Source organism: Triticum dicoccoides, chromosome 7A, assembly GCF_002162155.2.
Source record: "Triticum dicoccoides isolate Atlit2015 ecotype Zavitan chromosome 7A, WEW_v2.0, whole genome shotgun sequence".
Taxonomy (NCBI): Eukaryota; Viridiplantae; Streptophyta; class Magnoliopsida; order Poales; family Poaceae; genus Triticum; species Triticum dicoccoides.
Genome location: NC_041392.1, coordinates 644,233,859 through 644,241,918, shown reverse-complemented (window position 1 = coordinate 644,241,918; position 8,060 = coordinate 644,233,859).

The window sequence follows — 8,060 nt, the reverse complement described above, 5'->3', positions numbered from 1 at the left end:
AATTATTCTTTCAATCTGCACTTCATTGGCAACACGAGGATGTACAGGGCGAAGATTTTGCTCTTGCTGATCATTGTCATTGTTAGAGGGAATGTCTTCAGGCTGAGCATTGTCTTCAGGTTGATCGGGTGCTGAGATGATAAGTTCTTCTTCAGGATGAGCTTCAGAAGGTATAATTTCTCCAGTTCCCATTAGCTTGATTGATTCACTGGATGGAACTTCATCTAGCACATTTGGCAGGTGCTCTTTGTGTGAACCGTTGGTCTCATCGAACCGCACATCCACTGTTTCAACCACTTTATAATGAAAGAGATTGAAGACTCTGTAGGAGTGCGAATCCTTTCCATATCCAAGCATAAAACCCTCATGTGCTTTTGGTGCAAACTTTGAGGTGTGATGTGGGTCCTTGATCCAGCACCTGGCGCCAAATACTCTGAGGTAACTGACATTTGGCTTCTTGCCAGTAAGGAGCTCATAAGATGTCTTGTTTAGAAGCTTGTGAAGATAAACATGATTGATTGTATGGCATGCAGTATCAATGGCTTCAGGCCAGAATTTTCTTGGAGTCTTGTATTCATCTAGCATCGTTCTGGCCATCTCAATGAGTGTTCTGTTCTTGCGTTCGACGACGCCATTCTGCTGTGGCGTGTACGGGGCTGAGAATTCATGTGTGATGCCCAAGGTATCAAGATATGTATCAAGGCCAGTGTTCTTGAATTCAGTGCCATTGTCACTTCTGATATGCTTTATCTTGGCGCCATAGTTGTTCATTGCTCGATTGGCGAAGCGTCTGAAGACATCCTGCACTTCAGTCTTGTAAAGGATTATGTGCACCCAAGTATATATAGAATAATCATCAACAATGACAAAGCCATAGAGACAAGCAGTAGTAGTAAGAGTTGAGTAATGAGTGGGACCGAAAAGATCCATGTGAAGCAGTTCGAAGGGTCGAGTAGTAGTCATGATTGTCTTTGAGGGATGTTTGTCCCTCGTCATCTTTCCTGCCTCACAGGCACCGCATAAGTGATATTTCTTGAACTTGACGCCCTCGATGCCTATGACATGCTTCTTCTTTGCCAGGGTGTGGAGGTTCCTCATGCCAGCATGCCCAAGCCTCCGATGCCAGAGCCAGCATTCTGAAGCTTTTGCTAGAAGACATACGGCAAGCTGTGGTCCTGCTGAGAAATCTACCACGTACAAATCATCTTTTCGATACCCTTCAAATAATAGGGACTTGTCAGATTCCATTAGAACAAGGCAACGATATTTTCCAAATATTACGATCATGTTTAAATCGCAAAGCATTGAGACAGACATTAAGTTGAAGCCAAGGGATTCAACAAGCATGACTTTATCCATGTGTTGATCCCTTGAGATTGCAACTCTACCTAGACCCAATACCTTACTTTTACTAGTGTCGGCAAATGTGATGTGGCTCTTGTCGGATGGACGTAAGTTTGAGTCCATAAGAAGGCTTCTTTTGCCAGTCATGTGATTTGTACACCCACTATCAATAATCCATTCTGAAGATGCTGGTGTCGTACCCTACAGTGCAGTTAGGGGGATAGGCTTCACGAAGAGAATTGTGAAGCAAAAACATTTGACGAACCAGTGGGTTATGAAAGCTTAGATCCAGATTAGGACTAATAGGGAGAGTAGCAAGCGATTCAGGAACGAAGTACATAGTAAAACCATTCGGGCATTTGATCTTGCGCCCTACAAGATGTTTAAGGTCCCCAGCAATAGCGTCAGACGATTTTGGTTTTCTACTGGAGACCTTTCCCTGCAAAAGAGAGTTAAGCTTTCTTAGCCACCCACATCTTCAAGGGTGGCTTAGAAGCAATAAGTCTAAGTGCAACATCTGAGAACTTTGGCTTTGGAGCCCTAGCAAACAGTCTTGCAGGCGGACAATAGTACTCATAAGAATAAGCAGAATAGTTCTTGGTCTTAGGAACATGGCGGTTTGATGAACCGCTTTCATATTCATAGGCCTGTGTATGGTTTCCCTGCAAAACATTTGCGTTAGTGCGACTCAGGTGAGTCCTCTGTCTGTATGAAGCCTTTGGACCGTATGAAGCCTTTGGTCTGAGGTTTGTCTTCTTCATGTGAGGTGTCATGATGACATTCACAGGAAGATTCTCCAGACACTTTTTCGGAACCCAGATCTTCTTCATAGGCGGTCCATTCCCGCAGTTAGTACCAATGTACCTGGCAAACACTTCACCATTCTGATTCTTAAACAGTTTATAGTTTGCATCAAAGGATTCATCAATGACAATGGGGTTTGCACAAGTGAACCCAGATAGAGTGGATGGATCTGCTGAAAATTCCTTTGCAACAACCCATGTGGTTTTGGGGTACTGCCCAGGTTTCCAGTAAGAGCCATCAGCATTCATTTTCCTTACGAACCCAACACCCTCTTTCCTCGGGTTTCGGTTCAAGATCTGCTTTTTGAGGACATCACATAGTGTGAGATGCCCTTTAAGACTTTTGTACATCCCTGTTTCAAGCAATGTCTTCAACCTAGCATTCTCATTAGCAATAGCAGTGGAATCCTCAGCAGAGGGGTTAGTTCCCACATCAACAGTTGAAGATATTGCAACAGTAACAACAGTAGAACATTCAGCAACAGTAGTACCATTATCACGCTCAATGCATTTAAGACATGGTGGTTCAAATCCTTCCTGAGCGGAGCTGAGCTGTTCGGCGCGAAGTGACTCATTTTCCTTTTGAAGATCTTCATGAGCCGCTCTCAATTTCTCAAGATCTTGCTTCCTTTGAAGATAATCATAGGAAAGCTTTTCATGAGTTGTTGAGAGCGTTTCATGATGACTTTTAAGTTCCTCATACTTAACGTGAAGATTTTTTATGTCTTCAATTAAGGACTCAGATCGAGTCATTTCAGCACCTAACAAATCATTGCTTCTGTCTAACAGTTTTTGAATATGTTCCATAGCTTTCTGTTATTCAGTTGCAATTTTAGCAAGTGTTTTGTAGCTGGGTTTTGAACCACAATCAAAGTCATCGTCACTAGATGTTTGATAGTGAGTAGTGCGTGTGTTTACCTTGGCACCGCGTGCCATGAAGCAGTAGGTAGAAGCGGAGTAGTCCTTGTCATTTGCATCGGTGTCGGTGATGATGTCATTGTCTTTAGTGTTGAAGATGGACTTGGCAACATATGCTGTAGCCAGACTTGCGACGCCTGAATCGGACTCCTCCTCAGACTCCACCTCCGCCTCCTCAGAAGCGGACTCCTCCTCCGAATCCATTTCCTTGCCAACAGACGCACGTGCCTTGCCAGATAAGCTCGTCTTGTGTGATGAAGACTTTGAGGAAGACTTGGAAGAAGACTTTGAGTATTTCTTCTTCTTCTTGTCGTTAGAGTCATATTCCTTGCTCTTCTTCTTCTTTTTGTTCTCATTGTCCCACTGCGGACACTCAGAGATGAAGTGGCCAGGTTTCTTGCACTTGTGACATGTTTTCTTCTTGTAGTCGTGAGCAGAAGCTTCATCATTCCTTGAGCTTGATCGGGAAGACTTTCTGAAACCTTTCTTCTTGGTGAATTTTTGGAACTTCTTCACAAGTATAGCAAGTTCCCTTCCAATGTCTTCAGGATCATCCGAACTGCTGTCAGATTCTTCTTCAGATGAGGAGACAGCTTTTGCCTTCAAAGCACGTGTTCGCCCATAGTTTGGACCGTAGATATCTCTTTTCTCAGAAAGCTGAAACTCATGTGTGTTGAGCCTCTCAAGTATGTCAGACGGATCGAGTGTCTTGAAATCAAGACGTTCTTGAATCATCAGGGCTAGGGTGTCAAACGAACTATCAAGTGATTTCAGTAGTGTCTTGACGACTTCATGCTTGGTGATCTCAGTAGTGCCGAGGGCTTGAAGCTCATTTGTGATGTCAGTGAGTCGGTCAAATGTGAGCTGGACATTCTCATTGTCATTTCGCTTGAAGCGGTTGAAGAGGTTGCGAAGGACACTGATTCTCTGATCTCTCTAGGTTGAGATGCCTTCATTGACCTTGGAGAGCCAGTCCCAGACCAGCTTAGATGTTTCCAAAGCACTCACACGGCCATACTGTCCTTTGGTCAGATGACCACAGATGATATTCTTGGCAGTAGAGTCCAGTTGAACGAACTTCTTGACATCAGCAGCAGTGACACCTTCTCCAGCCTTGGGAACGCCGTTCTTGACGACATACCATAGGTCGACATCAATGGCTTCAAGATGCATGCACATCTTATTCTTCCAGTAGGGATATTCAGTTCCATCAAAGACGGGGCACACAGCGGAGACTTTAATTATCCCTGCAGTCGACATAGCTAAAACTCCAGGTGGTTAAACCGAATCACACAGAACAAGGGAGCACCTTGCTCTGATACCAATTGAAAGTGCGTTATATCGACTAGAGGGGGGGGGTGAATAGGCGATTTTTATGAAAGTCTTCAAAACGTGGAAGTTATGAATACAAACGATAGAAATAAACCTATTACCCTGCAGTGAAAGGTAGACTACACTAGGCAAGCCATAGTCAAGTATGCAATGGAGTGAAAGCACAATGACTAATAGCAGCAATGTAGTAAGGATCAGGTAGGAAGATATTATGAAGCCAAACAGAAAACGCAGTCACTCAGTGAAGATAAAAGATAGTGCAATCATACAATGACTTCACAAGGAGTAACAGTAAGTAAAGGGAAGGGAAGATGAAACCAGTGACTCGTTGAAGACAATGATTTGTTGGACCAGTTCCAGTTGCTGTGACAACTATACGTCTAGTTAGGGCGGCTAGGTATTTAAACCTTAGGACACACAGTCCCGGACACCCAGTCCTGAACATGCAGCTCAGGACACCCAGTACTCACCGTATTCCCCTTGAGCTAAGGTCACACAGACCTCGCCCAATCACTCTGGTAAGTCTTCAAGGTAGACTCCCAAACCTTCACAGACTTCGTTCACCGGCAATCCACAATGTCTCTTGGATGCTCAGAATGCGACGCCTCACCGGCTGGAGGATGCGTAGTCCTCAAGTGTAATAAGTCTTCAGAGCACACAGATAAGAAGACTTAAGTGATGCCTAATTCTCTTTGGCTCTGGGTGTTTAGGGCTTTATCCTCGCAAGGAATTCTCTCTCAAAGGCTTCGAGGTGGGTTGCTCTCAAACGACAAAAGCCGTACTCTGAATCTGAGCAGCCAACCGTTTATGGTTGTAGGGGGTGGGCTATTTATAGCCACTTGGCAATCCGACCTGATTTGTCCGAAATGACCCTTGGTCACTAAGGAACTGACACGTGTTCCAACGGTTAGATTTCAAACTCACACGACAACTTTACTTGGGCTACAAGCAAAGCTGACTTGTCCGACTCTGGACAAGATTCGCTCTCAAAGTCTTCACTCGAAGACATAGGTTTTGTTTAAGCATCACTTCAGTCATTCTGACTGGTTCTCTTGGACCCCACTTAGCAGTACGGTGGTTCCTATGACTCAACAAAGAGGAAGAAAAAGAACTACGAAAGATCTAAGTCTTCGAGCTCCATAGGCTTCATGCGATGTCTTCTCTTGTCATAGTCTTCAATGTGAATATCTTCATATACCACCTTGGACTTCAATGTCTTCATACATTTTTAGGGGTCATCTCTGGTAGGAAAACCGAATCAATGAGGGACTTCTACCTGTGTTATCCTGCAATTCTCACAAACACATTAGTCCCTCAACTAGGTTTGTCGTCAATACTCCAAAACCAACTAGGGGTGGCACTAGATGCACTTACAGCCTTGTCTGCAAATGTGGAGAGGGGTGCGGGTATCTTTTAGTTTAATTTCCATCCGTCAGATATAGATCGGATAGTCTATATTGCAAGATGGCACACGTACCATCATCACCAACTCGGTTTTTTATAAGAGAAGAAATATAAGTATGGAGATACAAACGTATTATCGATACTTGCTTCCGTAAACTAGCATCTACATTCTATTCAACGCCTTGGCATGTGGGGCCTTAGCACAATGACTTCTCGACTGTGTAAAACAAAGATTTTCCCGTCGCCGACAAGGAGGGGGTGACGGCGGCGCGCTTTTTGGCTTGCTCTAGTCCTAGTTGTCATACTATGTGGTCTAACCACGTGTAGATTTATTCTTTTTCACGTCTCGTGTTTGCCGTACTGCCACGACTGTTGATGAATAGACGGTAAGTTATTCACGAGGAAACCCTTGTTGAGCGTGTTTGCGAGAGAGAGAGACAGTGTGCGTGTGTGATATGTTAGAGACTGAGGCAATGATAACAGATTCTTTGTGTCTATGTGTGTGGAGGATAGAGAGAGACATGTACATGGGGCTTGGTGTTGTGTAATGTGGAGACACATATACATAATTAGAGAGTGAGTGTGTGAGATACACGTGCGGACATGAGGAGAGATGAGGATCCACATAAATGGGTGTTGGTGCGTGTCTGTGTGTGTTTGTGCACGTGTTTATGTGTGAGAGGGAGAGAGTGTATGTGGAGTAGAGAGACCACTGATGATGTAAACCTAGTATAAGTGAAGGGGGAATGGTGTGACATGTGTAGTAGCGAGATAGCACGGGTGCGGGCGGGGGGAGCAGACTATTTGGAAGAGACATCGAGTGTGTGTGTGGGAGAGGGGTGTGAGAGCGTGAGAAACAGAGAGGTAGCGACAGAGAGAGAGATAGAGGAATAGAGGGGGCGAGAGGGGTCGTTTGTGTCCATAAATGGTGTATAGATAGGGAGACAATGTTGACGTTGTCCAAAATTGGCCTATGAACGGAGACGCAAGGGAAGCGAGTCATCGTGTGTGTGATAGGGACTTCATGAGAGATCTAGAATAGATGGTGTAGAGAACAATGTGCGGAATCGAGAACGATTATACATTAGGGAGCTATGCAAAGAGTCATGACATATATGTATACAAGGAAGGAGCTGGGGCGGGTCCGCATGTGGGAGAGATAGAAAGAGGAGAGTGGTGCACAAGGAGACAAAGTGTGCTTGTTTGCAGTGGGGGTGGTGTGTGAGGTGAGTGCGCGAGAACCACATAACTAGGGAGATAGACGTTTGGGGGCGACGTTTTGTGTGTATGGGAAATATACACTCTACATAGTGCGTGTGCTTGGGTAAGAGAGATAGCGGGAGACTTAGAGAGTGAGGGAAGAGATGTGTGCAGGCTCGAGAGACAAAGTGATAGAGACCTATGTTGGGGTCCGGACTTTACAAGAGAGAGGGGTGTTAATGTGCTCGTGTGTTGGTGTTTGGGGGAGAGAACGACTTCTCTATGTGTGTGTGTGTGGTGGGGGGGGGGTTGACTTCAGATAAAGAGTGAGGTGTCTATATTTGAGGGACTTTAGCGTAATTGAGATATTATGCACTCATGGTTGATCAATTTGTTTCACAGTTTGTACTATGAGATAACGATACTTTTGAACATGCGTGATATACCTTGATGTACCAAAATTACAAACCTAAGATTGGAATTTTGGAATTCGACTCCATCATTAGCTTTTGTAATTCATTTAAATGGAGGTACATTTTTTAAGCCAGGATTTCGTGATTTAAAATTCATATATCAAACCTAGAGATATACACATACGGGCATGTTCAAACTTTATAATCATCCACTTTATTCATACACATACACATTTTTGCTTTTGTCATCATATTTAGGATAAACACATTTGGAATTTCATTTGAATTGGACCGTATGATGGTATTTGCTTGTAGTAGCTCAATGATCCATATTTGAATTGAATGGACAATCTAAATTTCGAGTTGGAGACATTGATTTTCAAAACTTGCACATTTTTTTGCGTGCAAAACAAACAAATTGTCGGCCACGATATCATAGTCGGCCGTACGAGAGCAGAATACCTATAATTTTAGGCACCAAAAGCTTTCAAACTTCCCGCTCACATCGAAATATCACGCGCCCGAAAGTTTAGCCCTGCGATATTCCTGTTTTACCACTGCCACATGAACGGAAAAGGGCTGCTTTGGTAACTCCATTGTTTTCCCCTCTTTGCCCCCAACATTCTTCCCCAGAGCCCCTCCCCTT